The sequence below is a fragment of the Micropterus dolomieu genome, linkage group LG22 (genome assembly GCF_021292245.1).
Source record: "Micropterus dolomieu isolate WLL.071019.BEF.003 ecotype Adirondacks linkage group LG22, ASM2129224v1, whole genome shotgun sequence".
Taxonomy (NCBI): domain Eukaryota; kingdom Metazoa; phylum Chordata; class Actinopteri; order Centrarchiformes; family Centrarchidae; genus Micropterus; species Micropterus dolomieu.
In genome coordinates, this window is record NC_060171.1 from 11,530,052 (window position 1) to 11,549,314 (window position 19,263).

General features: G+C 41.8%; 1 long non-coding RNA gene across 2 annotated transcripts; it reads right to left on the reverse strand.

Annotated features, from left to right (window-relative positions):
• Positions 1-935: 935 nt before the first annotated feature.
• Positions 936-19,263, reverse strand: LOC123961199. 2 transcript variants are annotated; one of them, XR_006822684.1, is made up of 3 exons: positions 18,930-19,263; positions 17,877-18,023; positions 936-3,474 (listed from the first exon to the last, which is right to left on the reverse strand). It is a non-coding gene; the product is annotated as an uncharacterized LOC123961199 (long non-coding RNA). The 2 variants fall into 2 exon arrangements; XR_006822683.1 differs by lacking the exons at positions 17,877-18,023; positions 18,930-19,263 and adding an exon at positions 6,442-6,631.

Genomic DNA, 19,263 nt, shown 5'->3' on the forward strand with positions numbered 1-19,263 from the left:
GTAGGTAGTATAACTACAAATGTAGGGACAACTTTTACAACACTCCAGCTTCAGTTTAAGGAAAATGACACTGTTATACAGAATCAAACATCTTATTAAAAAATATATTCTATAGTAACTTATATGTATAAGATATTAAAAAATATATTATCTTCATGGACTTAAGGCTTTGGATGCTACTGAATCAGTTAATGAGATGTTTTCTCCATTCTTTATTCCCATTTAAAGTTTTTCATTAAATGATGTCCTCAGTATTACTGAAGTAACACAGGACTCTTGAAACGACCCTATAGGTTTATACATTTTAACAAGCAGTTAAAATTATTTCAACTTTCTGAGAAATCATGTTTTGTCTGTCATGGAAGGGACGGAAGGGACTAAATACTACAATGCCCATGAGCCTTAGCTGCCGTGTGCACAAATTGGAAAGGAAGGGAAAGCGCTTTGTTGCTGCAGCTGTTGACAAAACATGACGCCATAGTTGCTGAATTCTAACAAGATTTACCCATAAATTAAAAGTGTACTTATTTAAGACGCAGATTGTAAAATCAGTTTTCTTTACAGCATAATCTTTAGCTCCCGCCCACCATTTGTAGTTCACAAGACAAAATTTTAAGGTATGCGTTTCTTGATGCACCTTGGGAGTTGTAGCCAACTTATCCCCCAAAATTATAATGATTTAACTGGGAGAGTTTCATGCTGATCCAAGATGTAGAAGTGCTCCAACTGTGAGTCACGTAAGATTGTCTATGGGAAAAGTGAATGGGATTTTTTTACTTGTGGGACTAGAGGCGCCAAAAATAGCTTATCTGACTTTGCAACTTTATTGACGACATCGCTGGCAAATGTTTGTCCTCCTCCTCAACTCCCAATTTTACAAGCTCAACACCCATTACGTAACTGATGCAATACTTAAAATAAGCTGAGACTTCAAATCATCATAATATTTTATTATATATGTAACTGCCCTCGGTGGATTTAAGCAAGATGCAGAGAGTCTCGACTGATGTCTTTACGGTTTCTTTATTTCTTTCTCCGTAACCGTAGTGCACCGTGAAAACTATAAAAATATACAAATAGATATAAACATAAGTACTTTTGTACACATTACCTTAGTTAAAATCAAACATACTAAAACAATAAAACTAATTAAATACACAAATTAAACAGTCATTTTGTACCAATACCTATATATACACAATAACCTTTAAATCACACACTGGATTAATACATCAAAGCTAAATGGATCTTCGTCAATACATAGCTAAACTACTTACAACAATAAACATGAACATTTCACTCTCGCAACACCCAAAACATACACACCTCGTTCCGTTTCCCAAACCGAAACCTGCCAATTTCCTTTCTTACTTATCTGAGTTTGGCGTCTGTACTGTGTGCTCTCGTCTGCTTGCTCGTCTTTCATTTGTGGGTTTGCGACAACCGTAAACTGGTAAGTACGGGGTTTATCTACGCTTTGCAGGGGTTAGTTTAACCTAGTGGCAGAAACTATACTGCCCACTGGTGGACGCCACTGGTATCTGCGTGGAGCGATATGTTCATGTCTACACCATAATCCCAATAAAAAGTCTTTTATAAATACAAAAAAAACATTCACAATCATTAAAATCAAGACCTCTTAAATGACTCCATGCAGACAGTTACAATATATACTTGGGGTTAATCTTTTTTTACACTGACAAGAATTCACATCTCTTCCAAATACAAAGTGACTGATGTGGAGCCACATAAGTAAAGCTAGCTAAAGGTTAGCAAACAAGATACAGTATACAGTGTACTACTGGATGCTTTTAATGCAACTGTGCTATGGTTCTGACAAACTGACTTTTGCTAATGTTAACTAGATTAGCTTACCTGTCCAACAAATATACTGCTGACAATGTTTCTTATGGTGGACACAGGTGTTACCAATGACAATTATAATGGCTGCATTCCAGTTCCAGGGTCCTGATGCCATGCATACTATGGCTCACTGGCATGGCTTACTGGCACAGCTAAATGGAATGCAGCCATCATTAATGTTATTAGTTACACCAGGGGCGAGTTCAGCGCTGACAAAATGTAGCTACATGTTTTTTTCAACGGAAATGGTAGTGCCTCGAACACCCTGTTGTGTACGCCAGTGCACTGCATTTCCCTGCCTTTTTAACACCGTTGTGTTTACAAACTTGTCGCAGCTGATTGGGTAACACCTGTGACACACCCACAAAGCAGAAGAAAACGTACATCGAAGCCTGTTGCGGAATGTTGCAAGGAAACATGTTGTTCAGTCCGAAAACGTTCCAAACCGGTGCAAAATGTTTTGAGACTGAACTCGCTCCTGTGCTTTTCCTGCAAGGACAAAAGGTTTGCTGTGAGGAAGGCGTACGGAAGATTATTACTGCCCAAAATTTGCCCTATCATTCAAAACTTCCACTATTTACTCATTTTGGAGAAACTAAACACAGTTTAGTCCAAGAGGTCTGGAAGTGTAGAAATTCTCCAGCAGATACACAGTTAGTAAGTTTGAAATCTGTGTAGCCATTGAGGTAACAAAGGAACAACTGGCAATGATCAGCAATAACTGAAACAACCTGCTGATATATTTGGTGATATACTGTGCAAAGAGCCAATAAAATATTATTTACTATAGCTTTAAATGCCGGACTAGCTCCATTAAGATAGTTTCCAATTAAAAGTCGCCCAAAAAGTTACCCCATGCATCACTGCCTTTAGGAAAGGTAAGTGAAACCAATTCCAAAAAACCCTACCGCCTTCCTCTGTCTTTTATCCAGTAAGTGATCATAACCGCCATCTCGTAAACGCACAGTCGTAAACATGTAAACAGGGTATAAACATTCACAAGGTCAGTTTCACCCATGTAATCATTGCTAAAGCATTCAAACAAAGCAGACATGTTGCAGAAAGGGGACACTCTTACGTAAGTTAAATTAAACCAGAAAAGAGGAGGATGATGATGCCAAAGCACAAGAATGAGCTAATTGCTGATTTGTTGTACAACACAAGTCGAAACTGCAGTACACCTGACTCGCTTCTTTGATGTTAATGAAATACTGCTGGCCAAGTGGGTTCTTTACCGTGTACAAGGGCACAGAGGTCCTATTATGAAATGGAAACAGTAATTTTTTTCAGGATGAAAGTGAGCATGAGGATAGACAAACCTCTCACTCTCTCTCTCTAATCTACTGCATCTACACACACCTTAGTAGTGATGATCACCAACTTGCTGCAAAGATAGTCATGCTATGAAATCCTGCAGCTCCTCCCTTCACAGGTGTCTTCATCTCTCCTGCTTGTCTTGTCTGTCAACACGCAGATGAATCACCTATTGGAGGAATGAGCATCCATTGGACATGACTTGAGCAGGATGTTTGGGAATGCTGGAAGGCCTTGTTTTCATCTCACTTCCATCAAGGTATCTAGGCTTTGCGTGCGTCTTGGTGATGGATATGCCTACAATGCATGCCAACAGAAAGGGAAGTGGGAAGAGTGATAATGAGTGGCAATGATGGGAAGGGGTGGAGACAGAGACTGGAAAAACACCACAGAGGTCAGTGCTATGGATCTGTCGGGAGAAGATATCGGGTATTTAGAGAATGGTTTGGAAGATGGCTCATTTGAGAACCTCAAACATCTGCATGCTCCAGTGCTCATCACATGTGAGCGAAAGTTTTAGAATAAAAGAGGGGTAAACTCACATTCGTGATCCACAGCTTGGTTGCTTTGACAACGTTAACAAGGGCTATGATTTGGATCTGTTCGTTTGCAAACACCCCATCACATCACACACACTCTTGGGCAAATGCAAATGCTCATTGAGAACACAAAAATGAACAGAAACAGTCAGCTAGAGTATTCAATGCTGAAAACAACTTTAAAAAATGAAACACGCCTTGGCTGGAGTCCTACAGTATCCACCCCAACTCCCTGACACACATATTCATCAGCCAAATCAGGCAGTGTGTGAAAGATATGAGCTACCTTCAAGTAATGATGAATAGAGTGCAAGCTATCATGAACTTTATAATTACAATGATCACACACGGCTGTAATTCTCACTCGACACACTTAACACTTCAGCTTGTCTTGCTCTGCTGGCATAGACATGCCACACCAATAAATATGCATTCTTGCTCTCCTCTCTGCAAAGATTAAAGGGCCGATTTATGTGTACAGGACTCTGAAGCTGACGTGTCTGTGTCTGTTTTTATCAGCATACAGTATGTGTGTACTGTGAGATCTACAGTACATAGTTACACTTTAGTAGTTATAGTAATAGTTTTCTAACAAAATATTGATATAACTGGGATCCCAAACTATGGGTACAGGGGGTACAGCTGCAATTACCAGGGCACACGGAAAGAGTGTGTCCTGGTAGCTGATCTTATAAAAAAAGAAAAAATTGACATTAAAGGGGCTATATGTAAGTTTTTGATTTTAATAAATTAAATTTTCATTGACTTATTGTCAATGGGCTCAAAACTCACTTAGAAATGAAGCACACGCCTGTTTTCGCCATTGCTTGCATCCGCTGTAGTCTACCTCTCAGACTACAGCGACAACACGGCAGCTAATGACATGCAGTCCACTAACAGGCTCATTCAAAATTTAAAAATATAATGGAATACAATTCAGTAATCAGCTTTTGGACAATGCACGTTTATTTCTTCTAAGTTTCAGTTGCATTGTATGTTTCCCTATTGTGCATTGTTTCATGTGTTATTCAACATTTCTTGTTGCTGTTTTTCAGAACATTTTTTTAACATTCAACAAGTGATGGAGACATTCTGATTCTGACGTGTCCCCAGCGTCCCCAGTGTAAATGACACCAATCTGTCGATACTTTTAAATGTCACGCCCCATCCAGGCTGTGAGTGGTCGGTTCACGACAAGTGACATTGACGAGCTACATTCAGCACACGGCTGCTTGAAAGGCACCCGAGCTTCTGTTCTACTTTGCCTGTCTCCGCCGACAGAGTTTAGCAGGCAGAGAGAACAGGAAAAGTTGAGCGTCACGTAGCTCCCAGATATGGAGAGGGCAGAGGAGGACCGGCAGCTTGGGAGATGTCCCGGTATGCCTGAAAATGTACCTGTACGCCAAAGAGTAAAATGTCGAGGTGCCGGTACTGCCTACCTGCCGAGAATTGCATGCACCTCGCGGCTGGTAACGCTCATTTAAGATGGGAAAAGAGGTGGGTGCAAATCTCGGCAGGTAGCCTACAACATCTGTCCTGCCGAATTCTGCATCCATGGCTTAAGGTCCTTTTCACACTTTGCTGTGCTCATAGATCAAACGCGGTAATCACGACATCTTTTAGCAGAATCTCAATGAATGCTATTTCTACTAAGGATAATAAAATATTAACGACTCTAAACGTTGAAAAAATATATACTTCGAATCATTTATCACAATTGATGAACCCCACGGAGGATATTACAGCGTTTAAAAGCAGTATTTGGAGGTGCATGCAATTCTCGGCATGCATGCAAAACTCGGCATAACACCCACTTCAAGCAATAACACCATTAAAACAACCAGCTCACAGCAAAACACAGGCTCCACGTAAGGATACAAAACAACAATAAAGGTTTATGTGCTGAAGCCAATCAGACCAAACAGGTTCAGATGATGTCAAGTAAGAACAAAGTGACCATTAATAAAGCTGGAGAAACACAGAGAAAGTCACGTTAGCTCGCCGGCTAACACCGAGCAGTTGCTAATGTTATCCGGAGCAAAGTTATATCGCTTTCCACATTACTTCACCAACTAACGCGACCCATGTTACTAACCTGTGTACCAATGTTGATTTAGCTTGCAAGAAATGGATGCAAGAAAAGGATGTAATGGCAAAAAGCAAATGTAGAGCGATTTGTTTACTAACGTTAGCCTATAGTTATGCAGCCAGGGCAGCCAGCTAATGCTACAGTAGCTCGGACCTGCCGCTGTTTTCTTCGTAACTTCAGTTTATGTTTATTGTGGTTTTACCAATTCTCAGATACACAGCTTACCACCTCTCAATCGCTGTAACTAACGTGACCCACATAACATAAAACACTGAAAAACGGTCACAACAACACAGAGGAAGGAAGAGCCATCCACTAACACTAGTTACAGTAAAGTTACTTACTGCGGTCTAACTGTTATAAAGTGTGACACAATGTCATTATAATATCCGTTCCAGCTCACTAACCGTTTCATTATCATTCAGTAACGTTACATGTAGCTGTGCTGACATTACTGAGCCTCCGGTGACAGATTCACAGATAGTAAAGATAGTTAACGTTGCTGAAAAGCAGCAGACGAGCTAACGATGTAGCACGTCGGCTAAATGCAGTAAATGTAACGTTATCATGTACGTGCATGGATTAGTTCAACCTACAGTTGAAAACTATTACTGTAACGTTGCAGTGGGATTTTACCTGAGTTTCCAGTTCTGTCTGTTCTCCCTGTCTGTCTATAGCTGCTGTCACTCTGCCTTCTTTCGGGAGTAGTGTGCCGATATGCGGCTGGCTGCGCTGAAAGGTGCGGCGCCGGTGTTGATCTGCCTCTGAGACGGGAACTTTGAAGTAACAGAGCCTGAACATGTCTGGAGAAAAGCCACAGCCTGCATGCTGGTGTTCCTGCGTTTATTGCGGTATTTCTGTATGAAAGTGGTAGTGTTTCGGGTTAAGCTCGCTCATGAGTTCAAGCGAGCACGCGTACGAGCACACACCTAGTTCCAATCTTAGAACCACACCGCTAGTGGCCGCTCGAAACTCCATAATGCCCCTTTAAGGATAAAAATGTCCACATAGCAAGCCTAACCATGTAATGCAAAAATTGTTGAAAAGCTACAAGTATTTATATATAACCAGTTAGCTAAAGGTAATGGATTTTTTTTTAAATAGCTACAAGTATAACTAATAACTAATTAAAATAGTTAGCTAAAAGTAATGGATATTTGATTAAATTAGATAAAAGTATTGGACAAATAGCTGAAAATAAAATAACTAAAAGTAAATTGTTGGAATACTTCATAGGCCTTCAGACCTTTCAAACTGAGTAAATAGATAAATGATGAAATAGCTAAAACTACTGAAATGGGTAGCTAACTGTAATATAGAAATAGCTGAAGCTAAATGTATCAAGTCAGAGCTATTTGTATGAAATAGAAGGAACCCCTCATGCTGTTATTCCTCAGCCTGACTGTCATGTTATGGTCCACTACCCAAACAGAGAATGTGGTGCAAGAAATTAGGTTTTCTCCATTTATCACAGAGGAATTTTCTCTCTCTCTCTCTCTCTCTCTCTCTCTCTCTCTCTCTCTCTCCCTCTCTCTTGTAACTGTCCCTTTACTTCCCTATTATTTCTCTTCTCTCTGCAATCTTCACTGAAATGTCCAGCTGCAACTCAGTAGTACTTATGCAAACCTGACCAAACTGACTTAAACATTGACAGTTCAACTGTATGAGAAAACATTGGTTTTGTATAACTAATGCTAAATAATAACATTTGGCACAAGACAGCTTTTGTCAGTGGCTCCATTGCTATAAAATACTTGATTTCAAGCAGTCTTTAATTGTTTGGAAACTCCCTCCCACATTGTGTTCTTATCATAGACATCCCAGAAGCTTCCCGAAAACAAGCCAACATGCCAGCATGCCTTTCTCCCTCCACTACCTATAATCCTTATCTGCTAAGTAAATAAGGGCTCCCATCCTGTCTAGAGGGGTTTTGTCTCTTTCTACACTGAGCTCTGTCTGCCAGCCATCCTTAAAACTTGGTCATAGGAAAGGAGAGGGAGGTTGAGTAAGGGATTCAGCCAAAAAGGCAATGCATCTCCCAAAAGCCAAAAGTAACCATCAGTGGCTGGGTCCACTAGCCTCATTTAAAAAAATCTCTATGAGGTATTTCAGGATTTGTGGAACATTTAAAAAAATGTCTTGTATGGAAGCCATGGATACATTCAGAGTTTTGGAACATTTATAAGAAAAGGATGTGTCTCGTTGTGGTCTTGAAAAATATATCCCAAAACTGGCTTGTATTTGGCAACAGATTTGTACACAAGAATATTTCATGGTGATGGAAACTTGATTAAACATTTTGTCTTCATTATTCATGCTTATTTTCATTTCAACATTTTGCGGCTCACACATTCACAGACAACTCACACAACAACTACCAGTGCAACCAGCTGACATAGTCCACTCTGAAGAGTGTGTAAGGCCTATCTTTCAGTAAGATGCTTAACCCTCGTGAAGAAGCCGTTTTGTAGCTTCCAGACTTCCAATTCTGCCATTATCTGTCTCGGGAGTGCAGAGGCAAAACAAAAAAAAAAAAGTCAGTTTGAGTGGCCAACTGGAGAAATGAACTGTAAAAACTTGCATGCCTCTCTTTTATTCACATTGTGAGTGGAGATGCCAGAATACAATTCAATTAATATTTGGCAGAGGGCCGGAAGACTGTGTTGAGGACAGCAACAACACACACACACACACACACACATAGGGGCAAAGAGAGAGAAGTGAGATTTGGAGATGTAAACACTGATCATGAAGTGAAAACGTGTCATTAAAGTCAACCTGCCACAGACGATGACCACATAAACAGACTGGCTGCTAAAATGTTGGCAGGGATAGCATCTCTGATCAACTGTGGGAATCCAGCTATAAACACTGTCTATCAGCGGAAGGAGAGGAAGGCTCGATTGGTGGTGCCAGACAGTGTGCATGTGATTACAAACTTGTGCGTGTTGCATTTGCAAATGCACATATATACATGTAATTGGGTACATATATGGGTGTGGAGCAATTTAAGTCTAGAGCCTGAATGTTTACTCTTGTCTTTGTAAAAGTCAATATGAGAGTAATTGTTTAAAGTGTAGAAGTTGCTTTACAAAAGCCCAAAACCCACAGCCATAAAGTTGTGTGACCCTCTTCTAACAGAGATAGGTTACTATCATTAATCAACACAGAAAGATGTCTGTATTCGGTTTTTTTTCTATCTGGATGGCCTATAACATCTAATTTACTCTGTGTTTATGTCATGACTTTGTGTTTTGTCACCACATCTAAGTAAGCTGGGACCATAAACAAAATGAGCACCAGTGCTCATAATTAAAAATACAATATACACCACCTATATAGGCCTATGCAACTTGCATGCAAAGTGTAATACCATCTGAAAACCAATGCCTCAAGAACCCTTTCTGGTTGAACTTTTATGTGTCTAAACAAAATGTTGTTACTTGGCGCCAAGGAAATAAGTGGAGATAAAAATAGTCATGGTAAAAATAACACATTCCCCACTGAGTGACAGATCAACATTGCCCATTCAGTGCAAAATGTTGCTGTACTCCTGCGGCTGCTAGGAGAAAAGTTGGTGGGAGGCACGTTCCCAGAAAAACGGTCCCTTTTTTTTGTCTGTGTGCTTGTGTGCTGAAAAGTTAATTGCTCATCTGAGCTCACACAAGATGCCTCTCTTCCTTTCCAATGGCAACATAAACTTCTGCATTCTTGAGAGAAGAATTATGCTGACCTCCTCTCCCTCTGCTTGGGTGTTTGTGTGTGTAAAGAAAAGAGTGTGTGGGTGCATGCATGTTTGTATATATACAGTATGTGTCTATGCTCTCACATACTGTATGTACAGGGTGATGTGTGTATGGTGTGTATAGGATGTGGATGCTGGGTTTTTAAACTGTGTGGAGGATACAAGAGAGAGTTTTTTCTGGAGTTGCTGAATAGTGTGGGAGAAGGATGGTGGTTTGTTGGTGGTGATGGGGTTGGGAGGCAGGGAGTTGGGGGGGGGGGGGCACTTCAGTGGTGTTTGAACATTTGTGAGTCAGACTTTAGCAATGAGGGAGTAACAGAGGCCATGAATGAGAGTGCTTGTTTATGTGGGTCAATGGGCTCCCTTTTAACCCCTTCTGCATTTTCTGCCTTTGCACAGGAAGTAGCTGCTCCACCCATGGTTGTGTCTGACTGAAAGACAAATCATGTGTGCTGGAAAGGAAGTTAAACACACCACCAGTGAGACAAAACACTTTGTAGGCTCTGTGACTTTGTGCAAAAAGCTCTCCAAAAATTGCTGTGTTTACACTGGGGATATGAGGCTTGCATTCCGTCACACACGCTGCACAAAGCTTCTATCTTCATCCTCAGAAGGCAGAGGTTAATTAGAATGAGATCGTCTTTCTATAGCAAACCCCATTATGAAAGTCTTCTCTCTGCAGGAGGGAAACTGGATCAGGAATGGAACTCTAAACTGTCGCTGACATTTTGCTGAGAGCCAAATGTCGGAGGTGGATGGTGGAGGAAGCCTTGGCGCTTAGCATCGCATGCACACAAATTGCTTGTCCTGTTTATGCAGCTGCTTTATTCAAGAGAAAATTCCAGATAAAACAGCCATTTCAGGATGTGATTTAGATGAAAGAAAATACCACCTCTAAATACTGTATGTGCACCTGGTGGAACTCAATCAAAGCTCTATGAGTGCTGACCCTTTGGGACAAATTTAAGACTGAAAACAATGGAGGGTAATTGACTTGGCAGATTTGCAATGATGCACATCGATTGCTTCATAATCACCAGATAAAAGCTGAGATTTTTTCAGATTTTTGTGGGTTTTAATATATATATTTTTTAGTAGAAATTTATTGTTGAAAATACATTGCACAATGGCACTTAAAGAGGTGGTAATATGCTTTTTGGCTTTTTCCCTCTCCTTTATTGAGTTATATCTCTTTTTTGTGCATGTAACAGGTTTGCAAAGTGAAAAAGCCCAAAGTCCAGCCCAAAGGGAGTTCCCATCTCCCGCAGAAAGCTCTGCTCTGAACCGCTTGAAAACAGCTCATTTGTAGTCCAGCCCTTCACTTCCATTACTTGTGACGTCACAATGAAAACGCATCATAAAGCTTGCCAAGTGGCTAGCGGGGTCAGGCACGCCCTCAAACCAAGCTAGTCTGAGCGGAGGCCCTTTGGCTTGACTCGCCTTTGTTTTCCATTGTAGAAATGTTGTACCTGTACCTGCTTCCAGGTACTTTTTTTCATATCAGGTTTCGAGGTTCCAAGCGAGCTGAGGGATACTAAAATGTAACGTGAAAACACGACAGACTGCTGATTGGTCAGAGAGAATCGTCACTATTCACTGCATCATCATTGCTGCGCCAGACAGAGGCCAGCTACAGAAAGTTTTATATTTTACAGTTTTCCTATGGAATTTCATCACTAAATCCACTTCTGATAAGTTTTGAGATGAAATCAGCTGTGTAGATTTTAAATATTGACAGTTTTACGAGAAGTGATGGCGGAACAAAAATGTGCTTGAATATTTTCGGAGTTGAGGAACTCCGCAAGTGGCTGCAGGGGATGCCTGTGCCAACCCGCGGGAGGAGCGTGTGAGGCCGGCCAGCCGCCCGCTCACAGAGCCCTCTGCTGCCGCCGTCACACAGACCGCTGCAGCAACAACGGCAGAGGAAAACACAGCTGGAAGGTTTTCATACCGCTCATCTGTCTTTACATTCTGAGGAATGATGAAACGTTTAAACTTAAAAAAGAGAAAGCTGTGTGGATCGCTGGTGTGTGTGTCGCATTGAACATTACGTCGCGGCAGTTGTATGTGGCGTCGCTATGACGGCAAGCTACGTACTATCTCTGCGTACTACCTGCAATGGAAAACGGAGCAGGCCCGAGTAGAGTCGAGTCAATCGATTTGCGCTATGGTAGCATTTTTCGGCAAGGCAGCATAGATCGTCAGAACGGTTCAACGTTTAGTCCTAAAAGACGATGCAACTCCGACTCTGTTTGGGCCTGGAAATTCACAATCACAACCTGTAAGTATGCTTTATTGGTTGAACTGAGTTGAAATATGGTGATTTTTGTAGTGGTTTATGGTAAGATGTGGAACAATGATGTTGTGTGGTTGTGGACATGAGTAACTTATACCATCTGTTATGGTCGCAGTCTGAAGCGGCTTTGATTTGGATCACACTACCTTGTTTCTTACGACCCGCCCTTCTCTGCTTCTGATTGGCTAGTAGTCCTTACCTGGGAACTGGGCATGTGCAACTCCCAACAAAGATTTTGTACAAGTAAGATGCATCACTCTGTAGCTCAAGAGCGGAGCGTACAACACAGGGTGAAAAGAGGAGCTGCAGCAATGTGCAGTATGAGAAAAATATGGTGTTAAATTAAACCATGTAAACCTGTTCTGGTATAACCCCTAATTAAGATTTTGAACCTGAAAATGAGCATAATACCACCTCTTTAAAGCAGCAAGTGTTTTTTGGCCACAGTGGGGCAGCAGAACAAGCTGTAAACACAAAATTGACCATTACTTTGTGGTGAATAGCTATTTGCCTTTTTACACAGCACCCAGAGTTGTATTCTTACTATATATTCACAGTCTATCTATAATTTAGTCATTCCATACTGTTATTTCACTATGTTAGTCTATTCTCTACACATCAAATCTATTGCCTGCTGACCCATAAGGGAAGAGGGGTCCCTCCTCTGTTGCTCCTCCTGAAGTTTCTACCATAATGGGTATTTTGGGGGTACACTTTTATTATCCTATTCGAGGGTGTGGTAGAGGGTGGATATGCTGTACACATTGTAAAGCAACCTCTTTTTTCAGAAACAATGCTCTCATTACTTGGATAATATAGCACACTGGTGACATTTTTTTAGGGAGGATTTCTTTAGTAGGAACAGGTTGAAGTGGATAGCACCGTGGCCTCACAGCAAGAAGGTCTTCGGATCAAACCTTGGTTGTCCCAGGCCTTTCTGTGTGCACGTTCTCTCCGTATCTGTGTGGGTTCTTTCTGGGTGCTCATGCTTCCTCCCACCATTTGAAGACATGCAGGTAGGTTAATTTGTGACTGTAAATCGCCCTTATGGTATAATTGTGATTGTGTATGGTTGTTTGTTTCTATGTGAACCCCCCCTCTTGCTCTTAAAGGGATTGGCTCCAGCCCCCGCGATCCTGCATGGATAAGTGTTTATAGATAATGGACAGATGTATAGTTCCAATGGAAAACCATTTGTGGATTATCCAGAATTACCAGAACATTTTTCTGGAAAGACCATTGTAAATTAGTTTCCATTCACTTACATTGTTTTGGGTGGAGGCAGAAATCTCAGAGAATGATATTTCAAAACTTGGACAAAAGAAAAATCCCTTGGTCTGATTCTTGTTGCTCAAGGACACTACAGCAGGATTTTTTTAGTTGTTTTTCTGACATTTGGGCTTGAGCTCTGTTCCATAGTTCAAATGACATGACCTTGAAACTACAAGCTGCAAGCCCTGCAGGGTTTTATGTTATTTTTCCTGGGCCAACATCAGAGTCTAAATAAACTTGTGGCGGCTTTTAGATGGCTTCACAGGGACTCATACAGAGTGATTCACCAGAGTTCAAACCACAGCAAGTCTGGAAGTGGGAAAGAACAATGATATCAAAAGATTCTTTCTGACACCCCCCCTTTTGCCACACAGGTTGTGAAGAGGACATCTGTCCTCTGTAAACTCACCAGGACATCACTGTCGGAGGGTAGAATGCCTGGAATGTGCCCTTGTGGTCAGTGGGCCTGTAAACCAGTTATTTAGCTAGTATTGCTTCTAGAATCTGGCAACAAAGACAATCTGGTCCACCTCTCACCTTTGTGGGGTTCTCTTTGGACCAGACTTCAGGAATTTCTACCTCAGGAGTTATGATTTTGACCTCCAGGTCAGCCAGTTGGGGACCACCCTCGTCCAAACATATCAGCTCTCACATTGTCCAAGGGGTTCATATTTTGGTTCGTAACATCATATTGAGCATATTTTTTGACATCAGCTGCTGGGAATGTCTGTCAGTTCACTAATCTTTCCCACCCTTCTCAGCGCATGGCTCACCATTATAGCATGTCATTAGTGTATGAAAGATTTGTGATTTGAGAAGGAGACATGTGGGAGGTGTGTATGTCTGTTACTGTCTTTGATGTTGTCAGGTCCTGAATGTCTTGATGCAAAATGTTTCAGTGGTCAGAGAAACAAGTTGTGGCAGCTGCCTGCTAATCACATAATAATTGTTTTGTAAGGGATGCTGAGAGTTGGATTCTGAACAAAGAGTTGTGGAAAAAAACAATGCATGTGAAAAATATTTAGCATGAAAGGGATGGCATTGTGCAAATCATCCCATCAAATCTTATAGTTTGAGCGTTTATTTATAATATATTAAAGCTCCAATAATTCATGTGATTCACTGCTATGAATATTGGACTTTTGGACAATATTGGACAACGACGAAGTTCAATACCACTCTCGTGTCTCTGTGTTAAATATGGGGTTACCTCCAGCAGCTTGTTAGCTTAGTTTATTTAATATTTTCACTGGTATATTCTCAATTACAACTGGAATTTTGTTGTTTTCTTGACATCTAATTTCTGAGTGAAACCTTCTTTCTGGTAAACCCCATGCCTTTCAAAGCTCCTCCACCCATTTGTTGTTCTTCAGCCATTTTGATCCCCTTAATATTCTTTAACTTTCCAACACAAAGAACCCTCTTCTTTCTCCTCTCCCCAACATACAACTTGTCTGCCATTTATTCTTTCAGTTCATTAATGCTATCTGCTCTCTAGCTGTACAGTTTTTATCATCAGCCTCTTCAAATGGATCTTCCTCTAACCATCACTCTCTCCTCCTCACTTGTCTCCATCATTCCTTCCCCATTTCTTCACAGGTTTTTTCTTTGAATTGTTCCCCTGCCCTCCCTCCCCTTCCCCCTCGTTGCGTGCGACGAAGAGAGGTATACTCTTTCGTCAAGCCTGCACAAGTGGAGGGAGGAGCGGGTCAGAATTGAGGGGGAGGAGTAGGAGGAGGAGCAGGAGGAAGAGGAGATGGTGGAGGTGGAGGGCTGCTGGGACAGATCCATTTTCAAAGCGCTATCTTTTCATTTGTTTTCTTTTAACATTTCACTGCTATTTAGAAGGAAGAAAAAAGAGAGGAGGGGAAAAAGGAAAACCATAGACATGCTCACACACACATACTGAGAAATGGTCCAGATGGCCATCACTCATAAAGGGAATCTTTCAGAAACGACTCACCAGCCTATCTACCATGTTAAGACAAGACACCCCAACAGCTAACCCCCACCCCAACAAACCGCAGCTGCCAAAGGGAGATTTGTATCTTTGCCTGGGAGCAAAAGCACAGCGCTCCCATCCAAATGTCACCCTAAGTGAGGATCAAACAGGACTCACCTGTAGTCACAGAGCGTTTACTTTTTATTTGAAACTCAACCGTTCCCAAAAGAACTTTCCCACCCCTAATCTTGGCAGGCAATATAGTCCTTGATATCTGTCTAGGATGTTTGTCTTTCCTTAAATCAATCCAAGAAGTGTGTATTCATTCCCCCCATGGTTGCTTTTAATCCCCTCATCATGAGAAGAACTACAAAACCTCCTCATATTTTTGTCCATTCCAACAAGCCTGCTTGGGATAAAAACACATTTTCATTTATCTGTGGGAATCTCATTGTCAGTGACATACTATTGTAAACACACATGAGGATGGAAGGATTGAAAAAAGAAGGGCAAGAAGGGAAGGGGAAACTGTCGCTGCTCCGAGAGTGATTACCTCAGTGGTTAGCACTTCATTACCTTGTGTCTCATGTTGTTTTATGTGTGCGGCTGTGTCGTAGGTGGGCTGTAATGGGATAGCGAATGTCAGGCCCCACATACTGCTGGGAAGCTTTTTTCCTCCTCCTCCTCCTCTTATAGAGAGACAACGGTAGATGGACCACCCTGACAGGGATTTATGTAGATGGGGGTTTCACTACCAAGTTATCCGAATGTGGCGAAGGTTCAAAGAGGTCAGTTAAAAATAATAATTCCTGGTGATATGTGGTCATATGTACAGTAGTTGTACTGAGCAGATTATTGTAATGGACTGGGTGTACTTTTCCAAAAAAGCTGCTAAAACACAAGACTGGGCCAATTTCATTACTGTCTAACAGGGTAATTTGACTGGATGTGAAAAAAAAAAAGGAATAATCTGATTTTGTAATGATGAGTTCAAATCTCATTTTATGTCAGAATTTCTAGACTAAATGTGTGTTTGGCTGTTCTGGTCATACATTAATCCAGCTTCTGGGCACTTTGCTGCAATTGGGTTACTTGTCTGGATTTATTAACGTGCAAATAAGACGTGATATTTTCTGTTTTGTCACAGCTTCGAACAGCCAAAATCATCTATCTCACATTTGGAGTCCCATCAAGCCCCCCTCCGTGTGAAACAGCCAGTTTTGGAGAGCAGCGGAGGAAGAGGAAGCAGGACAAGGAGTCCACACCCATGTGCATATCAATCACTGTAATGTCAGTTTGAGGATGGCCAGTCAGTTGGCATAGATGATAAGGACCTGTAAAGAGTTACAGGGTGGCAGAATGTGAGAAAGTGTTATAGTGATGTTACAACATGTCGTCTGCAACACCACCACACTTAGCAGAGACAACATAGTATTTGCTGTGAGCTGTTTCAACACATCTGCAAATCCAGTAGTTTAACTGCTAGACTAAATGAAAAAAAAGAGGTTCCTTTTTGTTTTGGTGGTGAAGTGTCTGTAGACTGACAAAAATGGATGGGAGTTTCCCTGGTCAATTTTTGGGACTATTTAAATTCACATGAAGAACGGTCAGGCAAAAAAAGACAGAGGAAAATAGCTATGGAAAGAGTGGAAAAGCATAGGGAGGGGAAAAAGGAAAGAAACTTTAATCACAGAAACACTGACCCATAAAAAAGGAGAAGCAGACACAAGTGGAAACCAGAGGAATGTTATCCAGCTGGGGGATACATCCATCCATCCAGCTATTTCTGCTGTATTTCTACTTAAAGCTACGGGTGAACTGAATTGGGGAGGGGGGTTGGTAAAAGAAAAAGCCTCCGAAACAAAAACCAAATTGAAGGATGAGCTAAAACCAGCAGTGCTAAAACCCTGCGGCCCCTGGATTGGGTCCCGGAGCAGCCAGGCCGCACATCTCTGAGCTTTAGCCAAGAAAGACTTTGCTTCCCAGCCCTTTCACACTCTGGAGAGAAGCAGCTCTAATACAGATTGCTGAATGCTGTTTAATTACCTGACTGGCCAGTTAGCTGGACGGCTTGGCCACAGTGTCTGATGGGCTTCCTCCCAGTCTCCACTCTTCCCTCTCCATGGCCTAGACTCGGCCCCACCATACTAGAGCTAAACCCACATCCCCTTAGTGGGAGCCAAGGCCAATTAGCTGCATCCATGCTCACACTGCTGACTGTTCACTTTTCATACTTGCATCCTAATGTTAACAAGAACAAGATGTTTTGAGCTGGAAATTCTTATCAGTCGCTAAATGATTGGCAGGATGCAGAGTTCACTGACTTACAATGAAAGGGTTACATGCCATTGAAGCATTTCCACCTCTTGGCTTCTGAAGAGGCAAAAGGTGCATGTATACGTGTTTTAAAAGACATGTGTCCCATCGTGTTATTTTTACACCCTCTTGTTCATGTCCTAATCACTTGGCCTGGGGGAAACCACTCCCTCACCGAATGAACTCTCATTACCATTTGGAAAGGCAGAGTTGATCTCATTCAATATGATGAAGATGTATGTAAAATTCACCCTGTGGAGTCAGATTGTGGCCTGGCGGGGGAGAAGACACACCAAGCCATGATTCACTGGAATGACAAACAACAGTATTGTCCTAACTGGTTCTGTCGTGTCTGAATGTTTGTGTGATAGATAAACGTGAGCAGCACTGCCGACTACATCTCTCCCATTGCTTAACAGTTCAGGCAAGCCTATAATGTACTTATTGCACTGTAGTGCATCGTCTCTGCTTGGGTAATCTTGTGGAATGAATGGGCCTACCTGGTCTATTGATGTTATTGAGTGGCATACTGCAGTATGTCTCTTGACAAGGCCCAGCTCAAGCGGATCTCTGCAATCATGAGCAACAGGTGGGCTTGGACGGCGTTCCTTCCACTGCAAACAATTTTGCTTTGAAACCCCCAAAGCCTGATCCAAGACAGGAAAAACTTCCCATTAGTGCTGCTTATTTTCTTTTCATGGACCACACACACAAGCACACACACGCATACACACACAAACACACCAGAACATGTAAGCAATGCAGGAATTGCATTGACTTTCATTCATTTCATTTGCTTACTTTAAAGAAAGAGCAGCATTATGGGATATTCGTTTATTTGCTTTCTGGTGGTGGGTTCTTCTATAGCAGCCAGTTAGCTTAGCTTAGCACAAAGACTGGAAACAAGGTTACCAGCTAGCCTGGCTCAGTCCAAAGGTTAGTGTAAAAGCAAAAACAATTTTGCATTTTACCAGGGGTTTTATGCCAGCCCTTATCTTGGCTGGGAGCAGTAACTTCCTGGAGTCACCGCTGGTTCATTCAATCAAATTTTAATCATGGTTTGAAATTGAGCTATGGGTACAATTGTGTTTTCCCAAATCGTTTGCATGCAGGACTTCGACCGTTAGTCAAATACTTGAGTCAAATAATGATACAGGACCAGTTTAATAATGAAGTGATATATGATGGCCTTGCAACTGGTCCCAGCCAAGAAATATTCTTGCAGATAACCCCTAATAAAACAAAACATTTTCACTACTAGTTTTTTTATGGATTAAATTTTTAGAGATCTTTTGCTGGTAGGTGGATTTGTGACTTTTGGACAGCGCAAGGTTAGCTGTTTCCTCCATTAAGCTAGACTGGCTTCTGGCGTTAGCCTTAAATGTAACAAAAGCATACGAGAGTGGTATTAAACTTCTCAACTCTCTGCAAGAAAGGGAATTAGCTCTGAAACCCTGAATCTTTTTGGTTTACCTTGTGAGGACCAAATGAATGAATACAAGTACACCAACATTAATAGATACAGACAAAAGTCAGTCATACCTAGTCAGTACCTTAGTGGTATAGGACAGAGAAACTTTTTCTCCTCTTGCTCCAGCACAGCTTTGTGTTTCTGCTGGATGAAGAGCTACAGCTACAGCTACAGCTACAGCGGACTTAAAGCTGTAATCAGAGCCCCGAGCCGTCCGCCCTGCACTGGGACTCTGGAGTGGTTTGAGAGTGGGCCAGACATTCCAGAAGTGCTCGCCGCCCAGACACCCAGCAGCAGCCAGTCAGCAACAAATTCCAGAATAGCAGTGCTGCCGCTAAAAATAGTCATCTGGACAGGAGAGGGACGGAGAGCTGTGTGGAGGGAGCCCGCTGAATGGAGGATGAATGATAGAGGAG